General features: G+C 51.5%; 1 protein-coding gene across 1 annotated transcript in view; it reads right to left on the bottom strand.

Annotated features, from left to right (window-relative positions):
• Positions 1-27,622, bottom strand: part of AFAP1 (actin filament associated protein 1) — a gene marked incomplete at its 5' end in the record, with an annotated part of 128,308 nt that extends 100,686 nt beyond the window's left edge. Inside the window, 1 exon segment of the mRNA NM_001253821.1 lies at positions 27,482-27,622.
• Between the last annotated feature and the right edge of the window lie 311 nt (positions 27,623-27,933).

Genomic DNA, 27,933 nt, shown 5'->3' with positions numbered 1-27,933 from the left:
CCATTGGTTTATATATTTTTTTAATTTTCATTACTCTAGGAAGTGGATCAAACAAGATATTGCTGCAATTTATGTCAAAGAATGTTCTACCTATGTTTTCCCCTAGGAGTTTTATAGTATCTAACCTTATATCTAGGTCTTTAATTCATTTTGAGTTTATTTATGTGTATGCTGTTAGAAAATGTTCTAATTTCATTCTTTTACACGTAGCTGTCCAGGTTTCCCAGCACCACTTATTGAAGATACTGTCTTTCTTCCACTGTAAGTTCTTGCCTCCTTTGTCATCGATCAGTTGACTGTAGGTGCTTGGGTTTATTTCTGGGCTTTCTATCCTGTTCCATTGGTCTATGTTTCTGTTTTTGTGCCACTACCATACTGTTTTGATGACTGTAGCCTTGTAGTATAGTCTGAAGTCAGGCAGCCTGATTCCTCCAGTTCCAGTTTTCTTTTTCCGAATTGCTTTGACTATTCAAGGTCTTTTGTGTTTCCATACAAATTTTAAAATATTTTCTTCTGGGAGTTCCCGTCATAGTGCAGCAGAGGGGAGTCCAACTGGGAACCATGAGGTTGCAAGTTTGATCCCTGGCCTTGCTCAGTGGGTTGGGGATCCAGAGTTGCCGTGAGCTGTGGTGTGGGTTGCAGACACAGTTCGGATCTGGCATTGCTGTGGCTCTGGTGTTGGCTGGTGGGAACAGCTCCAATTGGACCCCTAGCCTGGGAACCTCCATATGCCGTGAGTGTGGCCATAAAAAAAAAAAAAAAAGAACTAAAATATTTTCTTCTGGTTCTGTGAAAAATGTCACTGGTAACTTGATAGAGATTGCATTGAATCTGTAGACTGCCTTGGGCAGTACAGTCATTTTGACAGTATTGATTCTTCCAGTCCAAGAACGTGGTATATTCCACTGTTTGTGTCATCTTTGATTTCTTGCATCAGCATCTTATATATAGTTTTCAGAGTACAGGTCTTTTGTCTCTTAAGAACCACCTTATGATCCAGCAATCCCACTCCTGGACATGTATCCAGAGAAAACCATAATTTGAAAAGATACATGCACCCCAATACTCACTGCAGCACTATTTACAGTAGCCAAGACAGGGAAGCAACCTAAATGTCCATTGACAGAGGACTGGATAAAGAAGATGTGGTACATGTATACAATGGAATATTATTCAGCCATGAAAAGAATGAAATAATGTCATTTGCAGCAACAGGGATGGAGCTAGAGATTATCATACTAAGTCGAGTCAGACAGAGATAGGCAAATATCATATGATATCACTCATGTGGAATCTAATAAAAATGATACAAAAGAACTTATTTATAAAACAGAAACAAAACTCACAAGATTTCAAAAGCAATCTTATGGTTGCCATAGGGGAAGCTGTGGGTGAGGGAGGAATTGAGGGGTGGGAATAACATATACACACTACTGCAAAAAATAGGTGGTTAACAAGAACCTACTGTATCGCTCAGGGAAATCTACTCAATAGTCTATAATAACCTATGGGGGGGAAAGAATGGACGTATTTATGTATGTATACACACTTGCTATATACACGAAACTAATACACTTGCTGAAACTAATACAACATTTGTAAGTCAACTGCATTCCAATAAATTTTTCAAAATAAATAAGACATGAAAATTTGTAAATGCTTTATGAATTTTTAAAAAGGAGAACTTAGGGTCTAATGGAGAAACAAATGGAAAGAATACTATACTGACGAGAGAGAGCTAAGAAGAAAAAGCAGAGGTTGCTGTAGGCAGCACCTAATGTTGTCTGGCTGGTACATAAAGAACACAGTCTCAGAGCTTCCTGCAGCCTAAGATCACACCCCCTAAGGCTACCAATGAAGCTGCAATAAAACGGTTCCCTCAGTGCCAGAACACACCACAGGGGAGTGTCCAGGATGAAACCCAAGAAATAAATGGAGCTCCAGGACGGATCACTCATACGGATTAAGATGAGCTTTCGGCGGCAATGCTCCAGTTATGAAATCTCTTGGCTACACTCATTTGAAACGAGGCACTCAAGGGGCCGATATTTAAGTGACAAAGTAACCCTACCAGATAAAACTAAAGAAATCCTTGGTTCAAGGGCTAAGGAGGGATTCTCCTTGACAGATTTATCAGCTTTGAATATTTGCATTGAAAACCTATGATGGTGTGTAACAATGACAACTTTACTGAGTGAGTACTATGTGCCAGGCAAGGCACTAAGCAATGCATCTTATACGCCTATTTGCACTTGAACCTCGGAACCGCCCTGTGAGATGATGATGGCACCTGTCGTCCCATTTATAGATGAAGAAAGTGAGGTTTAGACAAATTGAAAGCTCCCCAAATCGCGCAGCTGGTCAGCAAAACCCAAGCAGCCAGACTCCAAAGCCTTGCTTAAGGAGCTGGTGGGCACAGAGCTGGAATAAGCTTGCAAGAAATACCCACTTCACACCCTGGATCATGCCTCACCAAACAAAGCAGACTGGCTGTCATTCTGCCTAACTGCCGAATTATGATTCCAGACATCAGAAGAAACTGAACGGCTGGCAAGTACGCTCAAGGTCAACAGGGAACGGATGAGGCAGTGACATCAATTCCCCATCTACCCTCACAGAATACGCTTCAGTCAGCCCGGAGCACCCCAACCATCCCCGGCTGATGGAAGCAGAAGACACCGGCATCACCTGGGCCTCCCACTCACCTTAGATGGCGGTTCTCAACCTCCATGGCCATCCACCATCACCCGGGGCCCTTTAAGACTGGAGATGCCCAGGCTCCACTCCTGGGGAGTCTCCGTGAGCCCGGGTGCCATGAGCGTGCCCTCACCACTGCAGAGCCCCGACTGCAGCCACAGGCAGCCCACTGGCCCACATGCACGCGTCCCTTCCACCAACACTCACTGAGGTCCTGAGCCCTGGGCGTCTGCGTCGAGTTAGACAAGTCAGGTTCAAGCCCCTGAAAAGCATTTGTAGCTCTCTTGGCTTCTTTTTTTTTTTTTTTTTTTTAAGTTTTTAGCTGCACTGCGGCCTGCGGAAATTCCCAGTCCAGGGATCAAACCCAGGCCACAACAGTGACCTGAGCCATAACAGTGACCACACTGGATCCTAACCCACTGGATCACCAGGGAACTCCACACTTTGCTTTTCTTTCTCTCTCTCTTTCTCTCTTTTTCTTCTTTCCTTCCTTTTTCTTTTTCTTCTTTCTTTCCTTTTTCTTTTTAGGGCCGCTCCTGAGGCATATGGAGGTTCCCAGGCTAGGGGTCCCATCGGAGCTGCAGCTGCTGGCCTATGCCATAGCCACAGCCATGCAGATCCGAGCTGCGTCATCCACCTGCATCCCAGCTCATGGCAGCACCGGATCCCCAACCCACTGAATGAGGCCCGGGATCGAACCCTCGTCCTCATGGATCCTGGCCGGGTTTGCAGCTGCTGAGCCACGAAGGGAACTCCCCAGTCTTTGCTTTTAGGATGAAGAAACCAGTGCCAGAGATTTGAGTCCAGCACCAACCAAAGCAACTCCCAGGGGAAAAAATGCTCTTGTGAAGTTTACATTCAAACCCACTTCCGTTACCTTCCCGGTCAGGAGCGGGGGACGCACTCTAAGCCGTGAGAACTTAGACCGGGCGGGTATGAAAGCAACACTCAGGTCCGGGCCACATGGCCCACTGAAAATGTGCACCCTCCCCGCAAAGGGCAGAATACCTGCTCCGTGTTCTGTTTCGTCAAGGATGGAAACAGAAAGCAGCACCAGACAGAAAAGAGAGCTGGGGCCTCTAGCCTTGGCCCAGGGCCAGCCGGCAGTGTCACCCCAGGTAAGTCCACTCTCTTCTCTGGTCTCAGTTTGGTCGACAATTAAATGAAAGGGTCAGGTGTAAAAAAGTAGGTGTCACCGCAAGCACCAGAGCCTACGAGTGATAAGAGCGGAGTTTCTGCCGCTCACCAGTCCCATGGCTGAAGTAGCCTGTCCCATCCTTAACAAACCAAGACGTTCCCGCTGTGGCTCAGTGAGTCAAGAACCTGACATTGTCTCTGGGAGGATGTGGGTTCGATCCCTGGCCCCACTCAGGCGGTTAAGGATCAGGCATTGCTGTGGCCTCGGCCACAGATCCGCTTCAACCCCCCGCCCAGGAACTTCCCTATGCCGTGGGTGCAGCTCTAAAAAGACATCAACAGTGAAAGCAGGGAACGAAGCACCCATCCTGCTTGGTAGCTTGAGTCCTGTCGGGGGAGCCACGGGATGGTCCTTCAGCTGCCCACCTACTCACTCACTCATTCATTCATTCTGCAAATATCTAGAGCGCCTTCTCGGGGCCAAACGCTCCTCACTGTGCCTCATTCAAGCTCGCTTCCTGCCAGCCACGTTATTACCCTGTCTCCTCAAAGCGTCCCAGACACCTTTGCAGCAGGTCACCGCGACAGACAAGGAGGACGGCCGCCTGAAGAGGTTAAGAAGTGCACTTGGGACCCCACTCGCCGGGTCCCTATGCGTCACTCCTCTGTAATCACTGCCAGGCCAGCGCGGTGGGAGTGGGCGGTCCCCCCACCGCCCTCTTCTCAGCCCTTTGGCTGACCCAGCATTCCCCAGAAAGCTAGCAAGTCCTGGCAGCTCTGTCACGGGCTGTGCTGAGGCCACAAAAGCCATAAATGTGCTGGACTAATACAGGCCATCTGCTTCCAACAGATCTTTTACTTTGCATGCTGGTCACTTCTGCGGGCAGATGGGTTAAGAAAGCCCTTGGCAAGTTCCCATGAAGTGACTTCCCCTCCGGCTCCCCGCCCCCCACGGGGGGCAGGCCCGCTGGCAGAGAGCCTTCTTGCACATTCCTGTCCTTAAAGCCCTGAGCGGATGGCACCAAATATAGGAAAGAGCCCTCCTCCTCGCCCGGCTGGGGGTGGGGGAGGGGCTGCCCACAGGCGGTGAGCTGCGCGGGGGCTGCCCCGTGTCCTGGGAGGCCTGGCTCACGGTGCCACTGGTGTCCTCCAGCAGAACCAGTGCTTCGAAGGTGCTTTAAAGACTTTCATACGATGACCCCAGAAGTGCCATTTACAGGACGTCACCCCTCATGCGGATGTGACGCTTTACAAATCGGAGAGCGTTTCCTCCTGCATCTCATCTGCTCCCCTGGGCCACCTGATGTGACATGCAGGGTGTCTCATCACACCCCTATGACATCCCCCTTGACAGAGAACGAAACCCAAACTCACGGAAATTAAGTAACTTTTCCAGCAATGTCCAGCTCGTGCTAGAATTAGTATCGGCAGTAGAACAAGAGGTCTCCTGACTCCAGAACCAACACCGCTGGAGACGTCCCACGAGGGCCCTCGGGGGTCGCTTACCTGATCTTAGAAACAGGCAGGTTTGTCTCCCAAGAGCCCTTGGGGCGGCTCCAGATAAGCCGTGACGTTGATGGCAAAACAGTTCCAGACGTGCTGGAGCTGGGTACAGGCTAGCAGTTTGTGTTTGGGAAAGATGATTCTAGCGGTCATGTGGGAAACGCAGTGCAGAAAGCATTCTGTGACGAGGCAGAGAAAGAATTAAATGGGTGGGTTCTTTCTTTTCCTTTTTTTAAACATTTTATTGAGGCAGTTGATTTACAATGTTGTGGTCATTTCTGCGGCACAGCAAAGAGATTCAGTTATACGTATAGGTGCCAGCCCAGGGCCGTAACAGTGAGACGATAGACTAGAAAGAGAAAAAAAAAAACGCCTTTGAAAGGAACGGGCAGTGACTCCCCTGGACCCAGGGGTGGCCGAAGGGGAGTAAGAGTGGTGGAGGGTCCGGTCTGAGCGGCTGGTGGGTAAGGATGCTGTGAACTAAGTGAAAAACACGCGGCAGGGGAGCCGGTCTGGCAGCAAGGCGTGGGTATGCCGGCTTTGATGCAGGTGAGGGACACCACGGCGCCCCATGTCCAAAGCGCGCCGCAGACTCGACTAGACACCAGGCAGATGTTGGAGAAGAGAGAGGGGGAAGGAAGGTAACTGGCCAAGCTCAGTGTTCGTGATCTGAATGATGGAGGCTGAAGCGGAAACCGGGTATCCACCCACAGGTTAAGTCCACGGGCTCCTTTATCTGTTTAACATTGAGTGCCCTTGTGTGCTGCCTACGGCCTGCGGCAGCTGGTACACCTCAGGGAGCTCAGAGCGGGTCCAGGGAGACAGGTACCAAACCAATCCCTGCATCACAAGACAAGTGAGCGCTAAGGCACCGCAGAGGCAGTGGCTGGAGTCCATTCATTCACACCTTCTGTCTGTGCTGGGCACGGCCTGCGGTGCCAACATTGCCATCGGGGCTCAGCGCCCGCGCCCTCCAGAGGAATCTCAGAACCACCCAGAGGCCTGAGCCCAACACAAATTCTGATTCCATAGTGGGGAAGGATCCTTTGCGCTTTAACAAGCTCCCCGAGAAAGATGGGCAGGCCAGAGGGACCCCACTGGGAGAACCCCTGCGCCCAGGGAGGGCGGCGCTGGCCCAGGCGAGGCCTTAGGCTCTTAACACCCAGGAGCCAATTCTGCTCCTGGCCACTAGTCCCGTCTTGGACAGTCCTCTAAATTCCCTGAGTGTGCTTTCCTGAGGTCAAAATGAGAAGCACTGCCACCACAGTCTCCAAAGGAAAGCAAATTAAATCTGTGGTGGAGGGAATATTATATTATTTAAATGTATGGTAATTTCTGACAAGTGGGATTGGAGTGAATTTGTTTTTTTTGGGGGGGTATCTTTTTTTCAGGGCCACCCCTGTGGCATATGGAAGTGCCCAGGCTAGGAGTTGAATCAGAGCTGCAGCTACACCAGAGCCACAGCAACATAGGATCCTTAACCCACTGAGTGAGGCCAGAGATCGAACCCTTGTCCTCATGGGTACTAGTCAGGTTGGTTACTGCTGAACAACGGCCAGAACTCTGGACGGATTTTTTTTTTCTTTTTTTTTTTTGTCTTTTTAGGGCCACAGATGTGGCATATGGAGGTTCCCAGGCCAGGGGTCAAATTGGAGCTACAGCTGCCAGCCTACACCACAGCCACAGCAACGCCAGATCCGAGCCGCATGTGCGACCTACACCACAGCTCATGGCAACGCCGGATCCCTAATCCACTGAGCAAGGCCAGGGATCGAACCCGCATCCTCGTAGATTCTAGTCAGATTTGTTTCTGCTGCGCCACGACAGGAACTCCCTTTTTTCATTTTTTAATGAGAATTTCTGTGTGTGTATTTATATTCTAAATACTAGGTCTTTATCACATATGTGGTTTGCACATATTTTCTCCTGGTCTGAAGCTTTGTCTTTTCATCCTCTTAACACAGTCTTTTTTTTTAACCTCCTGCACAGGTAACTGACATGTTTGATTTCTATTAAAGTATAGTTGATTCATAATATCATACTAGTTTCAGGTGTAAAAGAGTGATTCACAGTTTCTGTAGCTCACATGCCGTTTAAAGTTGTCATAAAACTGGGCTCTAGTCCCTGCTGTACAATATATCCTTGTAGCTTATTTATTTTACACATGGAGCCGTCTCTGCCTCTTCGTCCCCTGCCTTGTCCCTCCCCTTCCCCCTCCCCACTGGTAATGAACCAGCTCATCAGCAGAGCACACGTTTTCCTTAGTTATTTATTTACTGGGCTGGCCCAAAGCAAAAGGATGTTCCCAGGCCAGGGATCAAACCCATGCCCCAGCAGCGACCACACAAGGTACCTAACCCACCTCACCACAGGGGAGCTCGCCAAAAGTTTTAATTTTCTTTCCTTTTTCTTTTTTTTTCTTTTTTTTTTTTTTTTTTGCCTTTTACAGCCATACCTGCAGCATTCAGAAGTTCCCAGGCTAGGAGTTGAATTGGAGCTGCAGCTGCCGGCCTGCACCACAGACACAGCCAAGCCGGATCTGAGCCCAAGTGGGACCCTCCACCGCAGCTGGAGGCACTGAGCAAGGTCGGGGATCAAACCCACAACCGTGAGGACACTATGTGGGGTTCTTAACCCACTGAGCCACAATGGGAACTCCTGAAAGTTTTAACTTTGGTGAAGACCAATTTATCCAGTTTCCCTTTTAGGGACTATGCTTGAGTGTCAAGTCCAAGGGGATTCCGTGCCTAGCCCTAAACCGCAGCCGTCTTCTATGGATTTTCCTCGGAGTTCGTAGTTTTGCATTTCACATTTCAGGCTGTGATCCATCTTGGGTGAATCTTTGTATGAGGTGTGAAGTTTAGCTCAAGGTTCTTTTTTTCTTTTGTCTGTGAATATCCAATTACCCCGGGCAGCAAGCTCCATTCTTTAATGAACTTAAAATCACTTGCCTGTATTATAAGAAGTATTGTTTTCTGAAGCCTTAATTCCAGTTATATAACAAAACATGTAAAATGTCCAGTTTGAACGTGTGAAAAATATTAACTCTCAGTGTTCTTTCCTCATTATTCTCATTTCTGCCTACGATATCAGATACTGTTGACATTAGTTCCAGACATGAAGCCTGAACAACAGCTAAAATTGTGTAATAAATTAAAAATTAGCATGTGTGCCCAGTAATTAGGGTTTTATTTCCCATTAATTGTGGGGGGAAGGTCATCAGTTATAAAGCCTTGGGACTGGGCAATTAATATTTGTATCCTACACACGCCTCAAGGATTGTTTCTCTATGGTGTAAAAGGCGGGGCTGAAACTTAAAGTTTCAAATGCTTCATATTCACTGAAGGCAGGAAAGTTGAGTTCGAGTCCATGGCTCGCGTCAGTAGCAAAGAGGCAGAGGCTGGCTGCATGTCAGCTGTCCCAACCCAAGGTCGGCTCACTGGCCTCCAGGAGTGAGGGCCCCTTCTGGACTCAGACCACCCGTCTGACTCAGACCATCTGGGTTGGGTTCGACTTTGCCACTTCCTAGCTGTGAGGGGCCCTTTGAGCTGATGGGGGACCCTCCTCCCAGTGGGGGGTGAACACCACCTGTCTGGACGGCTGCCTGCGAGGGCCGAGAGCCACGTCTCAGCGTCTGGGACAGGGTCAGCCCTGCGTTGGGAGTAGCTTTCATTGTGAAGGAAAGTTAAAAACGTGTTCGCTTTCCCAGGATCACTCAACACGCAAAGCCGAGCAAATGAGGGAAACCCAAATACACGCTCAATTTTTATTAAGAAATGTTAGACAGAAAGAAAGGAGGGAGGGAGGGGAAGGAGGGGAGGAAAGGGGAGGAGGCAGGAGGAAGAGGAAGAGAAGGCAGAGGAAGGTCAGGGCTCTGTCACCACACAAATGCCAGGATGACACACGTCCTGTGGGCGTGGACAGTCATCTGAGCCCACCAAGTGGGGAGGGGGCGTCCCCTGCTCAGCACACCATCTCCCAGGGGTCCAGAAGCTGGGACCACCTTGAACGGGCAGCGTGCTTTGGCCCCTGTCATGTCCTCACAGGAACCACAGCACAGACAGTGACCCTGGGAGGAGGGACCAACTGTCAGAAATACTTGGTGGCAAAGGCTGATGTCATGCCTTCTGCACAGGAGACGCCCAAACAAAACTGGCCACAACAGCAGGGTGAGCGAACAGTGAAAGCCACAGCCGTCGTATGCCAGTCTGACGCTGTCCTGCGTTGTGTTACAGACACGTCCGTTTGTAACCTGACAGTGACCGCAAGCACCCAGTCCCTGCACTGGCACTGCTCCTTCTGCTTCTCCCAAAGCTTTCTTTTCCTTCCTTCCTTCCTTCCTTCCTTCCTTCCTTCCTTCCTTCCTTCCTTCCTTTCTTTGTCTGTTTAGGGCCACACCCACTGCACATGGAGTTTGAATCCCACTCCCAGGCTAGAGGTTGAATCCCAGCTATAGCTGTCAGCCTCCCCCACAGCCACGGCCACATCAGACCCAAGCCTCGTCTGTGACCAACACCATAGCTCACGGCAACACCAAACCTTAACCCACTGCGTGAGGCCAGGGATCGAACCTGTGTCTTCATGGATGCTGGTCAGATGCGTTTCTGCTGAGCCACGATGCCAAAGCTTTCTGATCACACTACCTAACGGTGTCACACACAGCCACCAGCAAACTGCAGCCCCTCAGCTGAAGACAAGAGAAAACTTTTCTCCCAAGCAGGCAAGTCGGATCCGTCACAGTCAGCAGCCAATCCCCTCACTGTGAGATACCACTTGGCTGCTTGTAGGTACAGCACTCTGGTCCCAAGGGATGGGGGGGGTGACAACAGCCAGCTGGAGGGGTGCCGGCACTAACCTTCGAGGTCATGACTCAGACAGTTTTAAACAACAATCACCCAGAAGTTCCCCGGTGGCCTGGTGGTTAAGGACTGGCGTTGTCACGGCTGTGGCTCAGGACCCCACTGTGGCGCAGGTTCAGTCCTTGGCCTGGGAACTTCTGCATGCTACGGGCGTGGCCAAACAAGCAAACAAACAAAGCGTCATCACTCGGTCTCAAGCGAGCCGTCATCACAATCGCGTACCTCCGAAAATCATGCCTACAGGATCTGGGCCTGGGGCCAGACTCTCATGAAAAGCCATGTCACAAGCCTGTCCAGAGACCCCCTCTCTGTGCCCTCTGCTCCCCACAGGGCCTCTCCCTCCCTGCACAGGGGGACCTGGAGTCCAGGCCTGCCTCCCTCTCCCCACATCCCAAACATGCTTTCAGGAAAAGCCTCTGGGGCAGCACCCACCACACAGGATGCACTCAAAAACACATCCTGGGATGAGCGAACATGAGTCACTCCGGTTTAACAGGACCGTTTTAAAACCGTGTCGTCTCTCTTGCAAATAACGCCAGGAGCTTGAGCAAGGAGTTTCGTTTCTCTCTACCACAGTTGTATCACGTAAAATGCTACCAATCACAGTTTTCACCCAGACGGCTGTTGGGGAAAACAATCCCAGGACCCAATCCATGGAACAAGCTCAGCAAACAGGACCTGGCACACGGTGAATGCTCAGAAAAGGCCAGCTGTCGTGAGCTCCTGGTACCCAGCCCTCCCGGGGCAAAAGGAGTCTACAGATCTCGATGCATCATCAGGAAAGGACGTCCCGTACCGCTGGGGCGAGGTGTGGAACAGTGCGTATCAACCACTATTTTACTTCTCAAAATACCTCTAAAATGTACTCGTATCCTTGCATGTGTCCCGGAGAGCTGGGGGGAAAGATGCCCGTCGCTGACAGCGGTCATCCCAAGGACAGTACCCCAGGGAAACACACACCTTTGCTCTTTTTCTTACAAACTATTTTACTCATTTATTCAGTGAATAAATAACGGAATTATTACATCAGTGAGCATCTGTGCTTTCTACAAAGTTTTTCCAAATAATTCACTGCAAGTTTTCTGGAAAAGATAAGCAGGCGCATCAGGAAGACGGAAACAGAAGACAGAACTGAAAGAGCCCAGGTGTCAAGTCCAGACCGGCGGGCGCCGCGCACCATGGCGCACCCTCCTGCATGCGGAACACAGTCCCCCCAACTTCTCGCGTGGGCATGATCCAGGGTGCGAGACTGAGTCCCTTCCCTGCAACCTCACGCCTCTGTGCAGGCATATCCTCCCCAGATCACGGCCGGCACCCGTGGAAAGATAATTAGTGAGAAAGTGAACGTCATTGCTAAGCAGTACTGTGGCCCCCAAACGATCCGCTAAGTCCTGTGAAAACACAGAAGACTTTCACAAATTAAAAGGGTTCCTAAATTTCCCTTTCTCTTACCAAGAAAACTGCAATCCTTAAAAGACAAATGGGGGAGTTCCTGCTGTGGCCCAGCAGGAATGAGTCCGACTAGCATCCATGAGGACGAGGGTTCGATCCCTGGCCTCGCTCAGCAAGTGAAGTATCCGGCATTGCCATGAGCTGTGCTTTAGGTCTCAGATGCCACTCGCATCTGGTGCTGCTGTGGCTGTGGCAGCTTGGATTTGACCCCTAACCTGGGAACCTCCATATGCCACAGGTGCAGCTCTAAAAAAGAAAAAAAAAAAAAAAAAAAAAGACAAATGGCCTGGACTTCTCCCTTGAAATATAACTCTATATCAAAAGGTTTGCAACATCAAAACACAATTTAGATATGTTCTGAGAATCAAAAGCAGAAAAATCTACATTATTTTAATATCTGCACTGCCTTTTCAGGACTATTCTAGACTCTCAATAAAAAATTCTCTAAATCAGGAGTTCCCATTGTGGTGCAGTGGAAACAAATCCAACTATGAGGTTGAGGGTTCGATCCCTGGCTCCGCTCAGTGGGTTAAGGATCCAGCATTGCCATGAGCTGGGGTGTAGGTCACAGACGCGACTTGGATCCTGCATTGCTGTGGCTGTGGTTCCAGCTCCAATTTGACCCCTAGCCTGGGAACCTCCATATGCTATGAGTATGGCCCTAAAAAGCGCACATGAAAAAGAAAAGAAAGAAAAAATTCTCTAAATCAGGAAATTCCTGCCCCCCGCCAAAGGCTTATAGTGCAAGAAAAACTAAATAGAACATAACTATTACCTTGCCAAAGGCAGCATATATTTTATACGCACGTGCCTGCAAAGCAACATCTGAAATCAGCCGACCAGGCTCAGGCTGGAGCTTAACCATCTACTGAAGCGCCCCGACCTCTCTTAGCTCCAGTTTCCTAGTCTTTAAAATAGCGTCAAGCCCAACAGTTCACAGACACTCTGAACTTCAGTGTAAAAAATTCCTCCAGGAGACAAGACATCTAAAAACTCCTAACATATCTCATTTGTTATTTAATACTTTTATCAACAAGGAAGATGAAAGATAATACACTATGACCAGGGTCAGAGCACGTGCAGAAGCCGAGCCCTGACCCTCCGCAGCTCCAGGGAGCTGCCTGGAAAGTCAGCCCCATGAGGGTCAGACCACCGTCTCCGGGGACACCCCAGGCAGCCCAGCGACCCCCCTGCCCTGCCGGCCAGGGCTCGAGCCATAACTGACGGCCTCCCCAGTCGCTGCCCTGCTTCCAAGCCAGGGCCCACCTGAGGGCCCCACCAGCCCCGACCAGTCACCCGGGTCACCCCCTTCTGGTCACCCCCCCAGGTCCCCCAGCCCCCATCAGGCACCCTGAGTCCCCCTTTCTCCGCTGGGAAGCTCGGCCCTCCTCTGCCCGCCTCCGGGTCTCTGCCGAGCGCAGCGTTGGAGACCGAGCCCCAGCTACAGGCGGCCCTGAATACACAGCTCTTGCCTTTTCCTGCGGTTGATCATCCTCTGTTTCCGCAAAGGAAGGTCTTAAACCAGGCCTTGCCTCCAGCTGGTCAGTCGCTGATTTAGGAGCCCGACGGGCAGATGCCAAGACTGGACAGATCTCACATCCCCGCCCTCTTTCCCCAAAACCTCACGTTCAGCGAAGGAACCAAGTCTTAAGGGGAGAGCACAGGTCAGACCCCAGAGGTCATCAAGAATTCCCAAAAGAATGTATATATGTGTGTGTGTGTGTGTGTGTGTGTGTGTGTGTGTGTCTGGGTCACTTCGCTGGACAGTAGAAAATTGACAGAACACTAAACCACCTATAATGGAAAAAATAAAATTCATTTAGAAAAAAGAATTCCATTGTTCCACTGTACTCGCGGGACCTTGAGCAACTTTCTTAAGCCTCCGTGTTCATCTTTAATCAAAATAGTTACTGCTAAGATGAGAGCAAACGGGACACTGGCACATACGAGGGGCCCCGCAGGCGTGAGCCCCTCCCCCTGACCACCGCCCTCCCACCCCCTGGGGGAGAAACTCGGGCTGGGGACCTGGCACCTGGCATCTTTCACCCACACCAGACATGCTGGCATCCTGGTGCCGCCAGGACAAGAGCTATTTCTGTTTTTCAGGTGCGTGTGGGTCCCTCTAACTCACAGGATACGGTCCTACTCTACCCGCACCTGCCTCTTTAGCGGACTCGATCAACCCTTAAATCCGCCTCCGAACCCAAACAACAGCTGAGCCTGTAACACTGCCACGAGCAGAGAAGGCGCCTATGAGTCAAACAGAACTTTTGCACCCCCCCCCCCAAAAGAAAAAGCGGTTCTGGCACGCTGGGCTGGCTCTGAGGATGTTACCTGCAGTCAGAGGGGCCAGGCAAATATGTGCCCTGCCCAGGCTGGGCCAGAAATCACATGTATTGGCCTCTGGCGGGGGGGTGGGGGGTGGGAGGGGCTGGTGGTTCAGGCCCACAGGGAAGGCGCCCATCATAGGTAAGGCCCCCCTTCGCCCCTTCTATTCCAGTGGCCAAGGTCATGAGGCTGCCCCAGAGCCTCTTCCTTCAGAGGACTGAGCCCGGCCACCCTGGCCTTTTCTCTGATAAGACAACGTCTTCTCCCTTCAGCTAGAGCTGCCTGGAGTCCCCTCTGTTCAGTCAAGAGGCCTGGCCGGGGCGGGGGCCGGGGGGGGGATGACTCCAGATTTCCGTTCCGGCTCAAAGAGGCAGAGAGACCCCAGGTATGCTGAGCACTCTGATGAGCATCGAGTGAACCGTCACTGGAGGCCAGGTCTGCGAGCAGCGTGAGGGTTCCACGGGCCAATCCAGAAAAGGTCCCTGGAACCAGGCTGCCTGGCTCACACTCCAACTCCAACACTTGCTGTGTGATGCTGGACCAGGCCCCTGATCTCTCTGTGCCTCAGTGTCCTCCCTGAAACACGTCACAATGATAGAACCGCTCTAAAAATGAAATGAGTTCCCTGGCGGCTCAGCAGGTTAAGGAGTATCTCTGTGGTGGCATGGGTTCAATCCCCAGCTAGGGAGCTTCCACCTGCCATGGATGCGGCCAGAAGTTTTTAACTTAAAAATAAATACATAAAAATGAAATGGCACCGAGGGGGAGTTCAACAGATACATATGCTGAATAATGAATAAATGTGAGCTACTGTTAAACACAGACATATATTCACGTTGCATTTATAATGTCCAAAAAAACGCGTGGAGTACAGGCTTAACTGTTAACAACGCTCACCTCCAGACAAGAAGGCTGCAGGCTTTAGCATTTTACTCTCCACGTCTATGTCTGTATCACCTGAAAGATTTAAACAAATGTATGTGTGTAAATTTGCTTGAAAACAGGTAGCGGGGCCACGTCATTCTGCCTCGAACATCTGCAAATCATCATGGGATTTTTCCAGAAAGGTAAGGCAATAGCAATTCTGGAAATCAAGTCTTCTTCCAGTGTAACTGCTTCCAGGTCATTTAAATGAACCAGGACGTGCGCCAGCGCAGACGCCTCAAGCCCTTGCTGACTGTGATCCTGAGAATGTCCTGGTTCCGGGACCTCCCTGTACCCATGAGGTCACAGCTCCAGGTACCGAACCAAAGCCTGGCCTCAGCTCGCTTCGCAGTCCAGGAGTTTGTATTGATGCATTTTTCGACCAGCAGCTTTAGTTGAACTTAAACGGCCACCGATCCCACCGTGACACAGCACCCCCCACCCCTTTCTTAGGTCTCAGCAAGTCTCAAGATAAAGGGGGCAGATAAAGCAGGCATCTGGCCCAGGGAAAAACCCAGATTTCACCCATTGATGATCACAAGCCCCCACCCTTTCCTCTGCAGGCTCTGCCTAAAGGCATCTTCCAAGCTCCTTCAGTGGCTCCGCCCACAAGATCCCCAGCTGAGTCAGAGTCACCGTTTCTTCGCGAGCAACAGCGTAACCACCATCAATGACCCAATCGGCAGGACTGGACTCTGCCTTCACCTGCCGACCCTCAGGAGACAGGTCCCGCGCTGCCCTTTGATGTAAGAGGCTCTCGGGAGGCCAATGCCGCTGGTGATGACTGAGTGGAGCCAGAACGCCAGCCCCGGTCTGGGAACCCGAGTCGCTGCTGCCGCATCCGGTCACCCTCCTTAGGGCTCAATGGATGCTGACGGAGTGCCGGTACTTCCGGGGCCTCAGAAGTGCCCTCCGCTGCGGTACAGAGGACGGCTCAGTCCCGGGAGGGAGGCGGGTGGGTATGAGCTTCTGTTCTGGGAGGTTATCCCAGCTGGGGACAGACGATAGTGTGGGCCTGTCTCTGGAGGTGCAGCATCGCCGCTTGGCCCTGGGTGGCAGCTGTCTCTGGGCAGCTGGTGTCCCCAGCTGGGGTCCAGCCAGACGGGAGATAAGGGCTCCTGTCCCACAGCCCAGGCTACTCTGATCTGCTGAACGTTGGAAACTAAAGGCAGGACTTGTAGAAATTAAGGGCGCAGAGCAGACGCCTTTGTCGGCCCTGCACTAAGCACTAGAGAGATGAGAGGGGCCAGGCGGCTGGAGTCTTTAGAGCCCAGAAAGCCTCAGCGCCTCGGCTCCACACCCCGTTGGGACCGCCTCCTTGGGGTGCCCACCCCAAACCCCAGCCCTGTGTGCAGCCCTCCCTGAGAGTACCTGTCACACCCTCACGGGTCCACCCGCACACACTGGCCCCCGCCGGCAGGAACCTTGAAAGAGCAGGTGCAGGGATGCAGGAGGCGCAGATGCTGAAGCCCCGCCAGAACCGCCAGGGGCACCTGGTGGGTCAGGAGCAGGAATGGTGACCAGGCTGCCAGTCGGGGTGGCCAGCTCTGTCTACAGCTGGGCCCTGAGAAGCCACATTACAACAGAGCACCCAGTCACCTCAGTGTCCATCCCCAGAAAGTCTTACCAAATAAAGCGGCCACGCCATCTGCCATGGCTTCCGAGCGGGCATCAGCATCCCACCGACTGCATGATCTTGGGCCAGTCCCTCCCTGTCTCTCCATCTCACTGTGTTTCTCTCTGTGTTACTGACAAATAACATAGCATCCAGGCAGGCAGACAACGGAACGACTTGATACATGGGCGTATCTCTGAAACAACCACGGTAAGTCCATCAACAGCCATCACCACACAGAGATACGGTTTTTTGCCTTGTGATGAGAATTTTGAAGATCTACTCTCTTCACAACTTTTAAATATACAATGCAGTACTGTCAACCCCAGTCACCAGGAGTCTTTGTCTCATTTTGTCAACTGCAAAACAAGGACAATACCTGCCCCCCACCCCCCGGCCCCAGAGTTAGTGAAAAGATAAAAAGAGCTGCAAAGTGTTTGGACAGTGCCTAGGACATAAAAGCACTCCGCACACAGTGCCAGCAGGGAAGGCGCTAGTGCTACAAACTCCAAAAGACTAGTCATACTACCGTCTTCTTGGAGTTCCCACTGTGGCACAGTGAGTTTAAAATCTGACTGCAACGAGCAGCTCAGGACACTGGAGGCACAGGTTCAATCCCCAGCCCCGGAACTTCCACATGCCATGAGTGTGGAGAGTGTAGCTATCAAAAATACTAATATGGTCTTCATTGGAGCCATTCAGCCTCCTTTATCATGAAGGCAGCACATCTGAGCTGCTCGGGGGACCTACAGACTGACTGCCATGTCCCCTCAAAACTCCTGATGAGGAGCTCCCGCTGTGGTGCAATGGGATTGGCAGCATCTGCGGAGCGCTGGGACGAGGGTTTGCTCCCCGGCCCAGCCCCGTGGGTTAAGGACCGGGAGTTGCCGCAGTTCCGTGAGAACTGTGAGAAATCAAGGTTTGCTGTTTATGAGGCATCCAGGCTGTGGTGTCCCGTTCTGGAAGCACGAAGAGACCAGGTCAGAGGATCATTCCTCAGATACAGGAAAACTCAAATAACTAACCCACCTGGAGAAAAGTCTCCAGCAACTTAGGGCCTCCCGACACACAAATGTGTATTAACTGGGGAGAGGGGGTTTAAAAACAAAACATCACGCCATGTGTCGGGACTCTCGCAGGTAACGTCTCTCAGAAGCTCATGCCGTACTTGTTCGGGAAAACCCTCTACAGGTTCCAAAGCCATTCAAAACGGAGGGCCCCAAGCCAATTTTCAGATGTATTCTCCTTTCTCTCGGGATGCCTGCCACAAGCCTCTTCATCAAACAACCCCAAGGAAGCACAGGGTCCTGCTCCCGAGAAGCCATTTCTGTAAACTTTCCGACAGAAAGTTCCAGACTAGATGGATGCCCCCAGACCTAGTTTCACCTACCATGGCTAAAAATACCCCTAGGGGGAGTTCCCTGGTGGCGCAGTGGGTTAAGGATCCCGTGTCGGCACTGCAGTGGCTCCGGTCGCTGCTGCGGCACAGGTTCAATTCCTGGCCTGGAACTTCTGCAGGCCACAGGCACAGCCCAAAAAGAATAAAAACAAAACAAAACGCCCCGAATTTGTCACACTGTCATCTAACACCCATCATCATCATCTCCTCTTTGTCTTCATAAATTTATGACTAAAGTACAACCCAAAACAGGAGCGTTCTGATGCGCCTGCCCCCACCAGCCGCGGGCATGACCACCTAGGTGTGCCCGGGGTCGGGAGGAAGGCAGCGAGGGTTTCCAAACCCTGAACTCACCGCGGGCAGCTCCTCACAGAACTGTGAACGGGCAGCTGTCAGCGTACAAAGCAGAGGGCAGATGAGGCTACAGCGTGGACATGAGCGAAGAAGATCTTTTTTTTCGTTTTTCCTTTTTAGGGCTGCACCTGCGGCTTGTGAAGGTTCCCAGGCTGGGCGTCCAATGGGAGCTGTCGCGGCCGGCCTACACCACAGCCGCGGCCACACCAGATCTGAGCCACATCTGTGACCTACACCGCGGCTCACGGCAACGCCGGATCCCTAACTCACGGAGCAAGGCCAAGGATCAAACTCTCATCCTCGTGGACGCTACGTCGGGTTCTTAACCCACTGAACCACAACAGCAACACTGAGATGTTTTAAACGGAGGGGTCTGAGGACACGGAAAAGCTTCTAATGCCTCCAAAGACTGGAAGTTATGTCTTTTTTCCATATTAGGGAACAGATAATGGGCCGAACGGAAATTTTCTTTCAAACTACAGTGGGGTCATGAAACTGCCTTCAAATACTTTGGGCTTTAGTAGATAATCAGGCTGAAAAGCCATGAAAAAAAGTAAATCTTTCCTCCAGGATGCCGAGTGTAATAAAACCCTGACCACATCCTTGAAACAAGAAAAGATGGATTTTCAAAAATATTTTCAGGGACTCCAAAGGAGGGCTTGAACTTAATTAGAGCAACGCACCATCCACACAAGGGTTTCCAGACGACGTCGGAGAAAGCTCCCCAGAAGGAAAACCAAATGACAACGACCTCGGCCAAGAGACGAACAGACATTTAAGGGACTTCCCATCAGAAAAGAGGGCAGCGGGCTGTGGACGGAAGAGGCCCGCCCAGCCAGCTCCCGACACAACAAACAAAACGAGACCCACAGCAGGACACTGCCATCCAGACCTCTGCAGACACGAGGTAAAACAAGAGGAGCCTGAAAACTTACACAGAGCGAACTGCGGGTCACACCGGAAGGAAGGGCTCTGGACACATCACCTGTCACACCGGCAGACGGACGTCAGCGGAGCACCGCCTTGCAAACTCTGCAGGAAGGTGATTTTTCTAACCCAGAGTTCCACACTCAGCCAGACCATCAATTACATGTGAGAGTCAGAGCCCAACATGCTACAAGACCCCCCCCAAAAAAATTTTATTTTAAGGACCTTCTGTATAGTACAGGCAAGGACAGTCAATATTTTGTAATAACCTGTAAAGGAAAAGGATCTAAAAAATGGATATACCTGTGTGTATAAGCGAATCATTTTGCTGCACACGAAACGAACACATCATACATCAACTCTACTTCCATTAAAAAAAATAAAAATTATTTCTTAGAAAGCTACGGGTGAGTATGCTCAACCAAAATAAGAGAGAGGAATTTTAAAGGAGGCATCTTACCTGGGAAAGAGGGGAGAGGACGCCTTGGGGTGGCAGGCGACCTGAAGCTGGCCTCGGAAGCAACGGTTTAGAGGGAGCAGGGGGTGGAAGAAAAGGCCAGAATGGATGATCCCCTGGCCCGTGTGAATGCATGCAGAGGGGGTTTACACTTGGGGGGGGGGTGAGGAAGGAGTGACAGATACCCCAAACTAAGCAAAACAAAGCAGGGCAATTGTCAACTCTAGGAAAAAGAAAAAACAAAAAAACCCAAAAACCTGTAGGAGGAAGGAAATGTCGTCAACACGACCACATATCTCAGCTGTGAATAATATTTCCATGATCCCAAGAAGGGCCGCTGAATGTGTGACCAAACCGTTAACAAAATTATATGGGGGGGGGCGGGAGGGGAGAGGGCGGGGGGGGGAGGAGAGGAAGCGACCTGAATCCTCTCTTCCTGCAGGATGTCTCACACGAAATCTGGAAGAGTGAAAATGCTGGAAGGGAGGCCCGGGGGAGCAGGAGTCAGGGTGGAGAAGGGCGGGGCGCGCCAGGGCTGGGTTTTGTTCTCAGCCCTGGAGAACTTTTGACTCGGAAAACGGTGCGCCTGCATAACTTTGTTTAAAATGGGGTGTTTGATTTTTAAACAAAATCTGATATTTGACCAGCAAGAATATCATATTAAGCGGTGTGTTCTTAAAACGTTTTGGAATCCAAGCCCTTCGAAAAAGAATGGAGAGCTACAAATCTCCCCAGTAAAACACACACACCCAGGCGCAGACACACAGTGTTTTTGCACTGGGTTATCAGGCAGCTGGTAAATTCCTGAAGGCCAGGTTAGAAGCCTTAGGATTATAGGTTCTACTTTCTTACAGAAAGAAAGAAAAAAGCATCCTAATGAAAACCTCTGGCAAACATCTGCATGATCCAATGAGGTGCTGCTTGCTCTTCAATACTGGTGACTGCCACCTGCTGTTTTCTTGACCATCAGGGGCAGCTCATTCCTCACTATCAGCAAAGTGGATAGGACACTGTTTACTGGGCTTTTTTCAGCCTTGAAACAGAGTCTCTCAAACTCAGGAATGCGAATCCCTGTTGGGTTGACTCAGCTGTTTCCCTTCTAGAAGCGGACATGGAATTATGCCTTCTTCACCCCATGAGGAAAGAGTCCCTCGCGTCCCAAATCCCCCACGTGGGTGTTTTTTCTAACAGAGGAATTACTCTAATGACTTCTTGGCAAAACTTCTATAATCAGAGCAGCCTATTTAAATACTCCAAAACACAAAATTTACTCTGCTTCCAACTGACCTGTCTCCGCTGCTATAAACCTCACCAGCGGCTCAAGAGCGAGTCAGAAGAACCGTCTTGTCATTTAACGGGGATCTTGATGGTCTGGCAATTTGCTTAAGATATCGGAGCCTTTTACTTCCTGGTTTTATTTATTTGTGAATTCGGGGTAACAGTACCAAGGTCACTGGATATTGGCCTGCGTGGATCGGGTAATCCTGGGAGGCAGAGGTCCACGTGCTCATTCCTGGAACCTGTGACTGTGTCCCATTACCTCCCAAGAGGGACTTTGCTACAGACCCTAGATAGGAGTCTTAGATGGGGGCTTACGCTGGGGCTCTAAGTGGGCCCAGTCTCATCGCATGAGCCCTTAAGAGCAGGGAACTTTCCCAGGTAGAAGCAAAAGCAATGCACAGAAGGGACAGTCAGAGGGCGGGCGCAGGACTCGGTGGCCCTGGCTGGCTCTGGGATCAGTGGTTACATGCAAGGAACCAGGAGGACACCCCTAGAAGCTGAGGGCGGCCTCCCCGCTTTAGCCTCTGTCCTACTGCTGCCAGCAGCTACATTCGCCGGACCATCGGGGTGAGCTGGCAAATAACTCTCTCCCAGAGCCTCCTGTCAGCAGCACAGCCCTGCAGACACCCTGGTTTTTTGCCCAATGAGATCTGACTCAGACTTCTAACCCAGCACTCCAAGATAATAAAGCTGTGTTCTTTTAAGCCACTAGGTTTGTGGCGATTTGTTACAGCAGTCACAGGCAACTCATAGAGTTGTGAGTGTGAAAATACCCGGCAGTGACTGTCACACCGTCAACAGTCAACAAGAGCCAACGGGCTCTCTCAAATCAAAAGGCGGCATGTCCCTGGTGGCTCAGGGCTCCCTGGGGGCTCAAAAGCTTAAGGATCCAGCATAGTCACTGCAGTGACTCGGGTCACTGCTGTGCCGCGGGTCCACTCCCTGGCCTGGGAACTTCCACCTGCTGAGGGCACGGCCAAAAACAGACAGAAAATACAAACAAAAGGCTAAGTACCATACTCCATCCAAAACAACAGATCACAGACGCGTTCTGGTAAAGCAGATGTGGGGAGTTACAAATGGCTTGGAATGGCTACGAATTCTAGGCTTCGCGAGATTCACAGCCCGCCTTGTAACCAAGAACCTTTCACTGCCTGTCTTGCCCGATAAACTCTCGGTACCAAGGAGGAGAATAAACGCTGGACTTCGCGCACCCATCCAGCTCCCAGACTCCCCCACGCACTCCTGGCAGCACCCCCACCTGTCCCAGGTTACACCCCGGTCTGCTTCTCCCCCTCCACTGACAGTCTCCAGCTCTTCTCGAATGAGGTGCGGGGCCACCTTTGAGTCTCCGCAGGCACATCCCAGGAAATCCATATGAATGTCTGTCAAGCTACACGACAGGTCACTCACCACCTGTGTATAAAGGACAAACTCTCTGTGGACCAGTATTGGGTTTTATTAGCCTTTGCGTTTGTCCCCTGCCCCCAAATGCCTGGGAGACCGAGGGACCCAGCAGTTGGTGGAGGGGAAGAAAAGGCAGGAGGGAGAGAAGCAGACATGCCTGGTGGCTGGGGACCCAGTGGTTTCCAAGGTGGCTTGAGGTGAGAAGGCCCAAGGACACCACGGCGCTGAGGTCGGGGTCACACTGAGCCTGCTGCTCACTCACCCATGCAGGGTATTTCAGATGTCACAGGCCAGCGATTTCCTGATCATGCCACCACATGGCCTGCTGCCTTCCCCAACCTCAAGACAGGTCACTTAGGAACCCAACTGCCCAGCAACTACGCTTCATTAAAGAAAAGTTCATAAGGGAGCTCCCGTCGTGGCGCAGTGGTTAACGCATCCGACTAGGAACCATGAGGTTGCGGGTTGGATCCTTGGCCTCGCTCAGTGGGTTAAGGATCCAGTGTTGCCATAGCTCCAATTGGACCCTAGCCTGGGAACCTCCCTGTGGCTCGGATGTGGCCCTAAAAAGAAAAAGAAAAGAAAAGAAAGAGAAAAAGAAAGGTTCATAGGATTGATTGTACATATCAAAGCGACGGTTAAAGGCCACATTCTGCACATTCAATAGTCTTACTTATAAGCGATTAACATGAAAGCTGAATTTGATAACCTCCCCAAAAGCTACGATATCAAACAACACTGGCCAAATAACGAGAGAAAACAATCGTACATGGCATTGTGTCTAAGACACTTCCAGTTAAGTATCATCTGTGTATTAAATATTTGAAGTTTTTTAAAAAAACAGACTCATTAAATTTTTTTTTCTTTTGTCTTTTTTGGGCCACACCCTAGGCATATGGAGATTCCCAGGCTAGGGGTCGAATCGGAGCTATTGCTGCCCGCCTACACCACAGCCACAGCAACGTGGGATCTGAGCCGTGTCTGTGACCTACACCACAGCTCACAGCACTGCTGGATCCTTAACCCACTGAGCAAAGCAAGGGATCTAACCCGCAACCTCATGGTTCCTAGTCAGATTCCTTTCCACTGTGCCACGACGGGAACTCCTTAAATTCTTAACGAAGCATTTTTTTTAATCCCTGGCAACAGGATCTTTTACAATTCACAAAATTTCACTCCATTCATGATTTCTTTTTATCCTCAAAACCATCTCTTGGGCTAGATAGAGCAGGTATTACCAACAATTAACTCCATTTTATAAAGGAGGGAACTGACGTTCAGAGAAGCACTTGAACTTGCCAAAACATTCCTGGAGCCAAATTTCCAATCCAAGTTTCCTGTGCAACAGAACCGGAGTAAGTTATCTTTAATATGTTATTCATATTACATCCTGTCCGCATCCAAAGCAGTTTTGATGTAGCCTGCACTAATAGACATGAGTATGATAAGATTTTTTTTTAATGGAGAAGAAAGAAGAAAAAAACCATTTGGTAGATTTTTGATGTGGAAGAGGTTGGCGGGAGGTGGAGGGGTTAAGAGCAAAGACTTAGATTTATAATCTAAGAGAAAACATTATCTCCGAACCTCTAGTTCCAGGCAAATAATGCTCAAACGAGATGATGCACAGAATAGCATAAACTGGGAAAAGGAGGAAGCAGCACCAGTGCTTCGAGGTGGGGTGAAAGAAGCTCTTTGTTCAGGCCCCCAGGGAAAAGCTGGGGAGCTGCCCTCCTCAGCAAAGAACAAGAAGGACAATATTGGAAAGTGGAGCTCAAATGCCACCTTCTCCATCCTCAGGCATCTCTGCTATGAAAGCCCCTTTTCATTTGCTCCATAGAAAAATTAGGCCTGCTTGCAGAACCGGTATTAATTTTCAGTGAAAACGCTAAGACAATCTAAGGAAACCACAAAGAAAATCCATCTGCATTTCTGAAGTCCCCTCCCCTCAAATGAGATCCCTAACAAAACAAACCACGTGGAGTGTGTGACAAAGTACTCTTTTAAATTAATTGAAGACTGCAAATCAAAATAAAGACAAAAACCCTAGTTAACATGAAAATGGTAACTCAGCGGCATCAATCACTCCTGGACCAAACAGCCATCACCTACTTTGAATCCCTGTAATCATCCCAATAAGAAGAGCAAGAAACAAACAAACAAACAAAAAAAAACACACAAAAACAAACAAACAAACAAAAAACCCAAAAACCCTGTGTATCCTTTCTATAAACAGACATGTGGCTTCAAAAAAAAAATCAAGCACACCAAATTCCCATCTCGCCAAACAGATAAATCAGAAGGGAGATTAATATTTTTAAGGATTAATGACCACATTCCTTAGAATTGGAGCTTCCTTATAGGTCATTTAACCTATGATGCAATGTTTTGCAAGTAATAAGATTCAACTATGCTTTAAAGGATTACACAAAGCCACGTACGCCTACTCAAGGTTCTCCCCAAATTCTCTTATTTCAGACTCTCCAAATTAACATCTCCGTTAGAGACTGGCCACACAAATGCCTGCAGTTGGCGGACTTCATGTGACACTCAAAAGGCCGGCAAAATGCTCCTGCCAAGAGTTCTGCACCCAGCACCCCCATTAAGGAAAACATCACACCCACTTGACAGAGGACAGATGTTGCAAGTAAAATGTAATAAGGCTTTGCGAGACAGTATCAAAAAGTTGCTGAAGCATCCATCCACAGTGGTCCTTTGATACAAAGTAAATACCCATGCAATTACACTTTTTGGAAAGAACTAAAGAAGGACCCTTTAGAATTTACATTTTCGGAGACGTCCATTACCTATACCACTGCCACCAAGAGAGCTTTCCTCTGCTGTATTTGGTTGAAAGAACGAAAGGTTTAGACCTGACAAGGTGCTTACCTTGTTCAAAACCCTCAAAGGTGAGGACGCTGAAGCCCCAACGGCTTTGCAGGAACACGGAGCAACCTCTTTCCAGAGCCAGAATCAGAGCAAATAAATTCTAATCAAGGATGCTGCACTGGGCAACAAACACCAGGAAGTAGGAGCACCTATTAATCTCCAAACCCTTAGGAGAGTTGAAGGCCAGGAAAGACTTGGGTCCGCAGTACAGAAAAGGGGCCTCTCGTGTACACATAACTCTTCCTCTCCCTCAGAAGCCCTGCCCACCTCTAGCAGAGCATCTGGCAAAAGCTGTACTCCAGGGGACCAATCTGTCCTTGACGACCGCAGCGCTCAGAGAGCAGGGCGTGATGACTTCAGGGAAGGCTTTGGAGAAGAAGTGCCACCTAAACTGAGATGGTCTGAGGGACGAAGCTGAAAGGACCGGAGCTGGGGGAGGGCAGAGCAGGCAGGGCGAAGGGCCACTTGGCCTTTACAACGGTGACAGCCGCCGTCATTACCACGTTGTCATCTTGCATTCCTGTTATTCATACCCCATCTTGTTCACAAAGAACTGCAATCTGGACATTACAGCCACTTGGGCCTAGAGCTGAGTTCTCCGTCTTGGACCAAACACTCATTCTTAAGAGGGAAAGACTGACTTCTTAGACTTTGCATCCCCAGGGAGAAGGACCATCGGTGGAACATAACAGGTGCTTTTACAAGTTTGACGAAAGGGTAAATGAATGACGCCACTTTAGGTAAGTGGCTGAGCGATACGGAACCTGCAGGGTAGTATCAGATCTTGCCGTCAGGCTGAAATCCAAGTTTTCAGACCCACAACCTCACCGGCGCTACCCTCTCCATAAATCTGACCTCTAACTGTAACTGCCTTGGCCTCATTCCCTGGGTGTGGATTCCCCTCCTTCAAACACACTTTCCAGCCCGCCAAATTCTTGGGAAAGTTTCTTCCACTCTCCAGGCGCTGAGAGCTGCAAAGTTAAATCTGGCTTTCCAGACTACCCCCCCCCCCGCCCCCGCCCCCAATCCTAACGGAAATCAAGAAGCTCTGAGCAGAGGGACCAGACGCCCTCCAATCAGAGCCAGCTCCTGGGGGCCGGCCTCACCAGAGCAGGAAATGCGGCGGCCTGATCCCTGGTCCCCAGGCACGGTGACAGCCCCATGCTCCTCTGGGACCCGGCTGGGGTGAGTTCTTGGGGAAGTGTGGCTGCTTCTTCATAAAACAGCAAATGAGAGATTAAATAAAAGAATGGACCCCAGTCCTACACAGGCCCACTGCACCCCCACGCACAGCCTGCCACGCTCAGACGCTTGCCACGACCTACACAAGGACACCCCTCCACACATGGAACCCACAACACACACGCCCGCGCCCACACACTCTGATGAGGGAAAGGGGGGAGCCTGCCTCTGGGAATGATCACACCCCGACAAGCCACAGGGGGAGGGGATGGGGCAGAGCCCCCCAACTCACAAGGTGGCCAGGACACCGCAGGTGCACGTGCACGAGGAGCCACCCTGGGTCACGCTCAAACATTCAGTAAACCGGTCATGGGCGTGGGTGGCAAAATAGAGCCCTGCTCTCAGGGTAACCAGGGTCCCTATGACTGAGGGTCCACGCACTGAAACAGCGAACCAGTCACCCCGCCGGGGAAACGAAGGGCGACCAGAGACAGAGTCTCCCACTCTCAGGCAGCCGGGATCCCCACGCGCAAGGGCCCACGCAGAGCTTCCTTCGGTGACACACGGAGGGAGTGGACATTGAGACAGCGGCCCCATCCTCAGGGTGACCAGGACCCCGTGCAGGGGTTCACCCGCGGAGCCACGCAGAGTCGCAGCAGGCGCGGAGCCCCCTCGGTGCCACTCCGAGGCCGAGACAATACCCAAGCGCCGGGACGCTCGACGGCCCGGTCAGTCCGCGTCCGCGTCCGCGTCCCCGTCCCGCTGGCGCTCAGGGCGGCGGCCACCACCTCGGGCAGCGACCCCGTGGCGTCCAGCTCAACCTGTCACACCCGACGGGGACCCCCGCCCGGCCTGGAACCCCGCCGCCTGAGTCCCCGCCGGGCCCTGGGACCCTCGCCCGACCCGCTAGCCCTGTCCCGCCCTGAACCTCGGCCTGGCTCCGGGACCCCGGCCGCCTGGGACCCAGTCCGGCCCCAGGACCTCCGCCTGGCCCTCGGACCCTCCTCCCGGACCCAGAACCCTGTCCGCCCGGGCACCCCCGCTCGGCCTGGCCCCGAAGCCCGCCGCCTCACCTCAGGCCGCCGCCTCGGCAGCGCTCGCTCCTTGCCGGAGGCGCCCTGGCCAAGCCAGGCAGAGCGGAGCAGCCGGCAGAGCCGGGGCCACCGCAACAATGGAGCCCCGGGGCGGGGCCGCCTCGCAGCCGCCTCAGCCCGTCACCCGCTCTGGCTCGGGATCCGGCTCCCGCTCCGCGCGGAGCAGCGGCCGGCAGAGTCTGCGGCTGGGCTCGGGGACGGCGCAGGCGCACTCACCCCGCCCGCGCAGCTCCGCCCCGCCCCCGGCGGCGCCCGGCGCTCGGGGCCCGCCCCCCGGCCAATGGGGAGGGCGCCGCGCGGAGGGGGCGGGGCCTGGAGAAACAAAGGGAGGTGGGGCGGGGCCGCGCCGGGGCGGGGCCGCGGGGTCCCGCCGGGGGCGGAGCGGAGAGGAGCTGGCTCCGCGGCCCAACCAGGTCCGACCCGGGAAGGCC

This window comes from Sus scrofa, chromosome 8 (genome assembly GCF_054392235.1).
Source record: "Sus scrofa isolate SSC_HxYL_T2T_F1_AM1 chromosome 8, Sscrofa_HxYL_maternal_Yorkshire_Landrace_v2.0, whole genome shotgun sequence".
Classification (NCBI taxonomy): domain Eukaryota; kingdom Metazoa; phylum Chordata; class Mammalia; order Artiodactyla; family Suidae; genus Sus; species Sus scrofa.
This window is presented reverse-complemented; position numbering and strand designations above follow the sequence as displayed.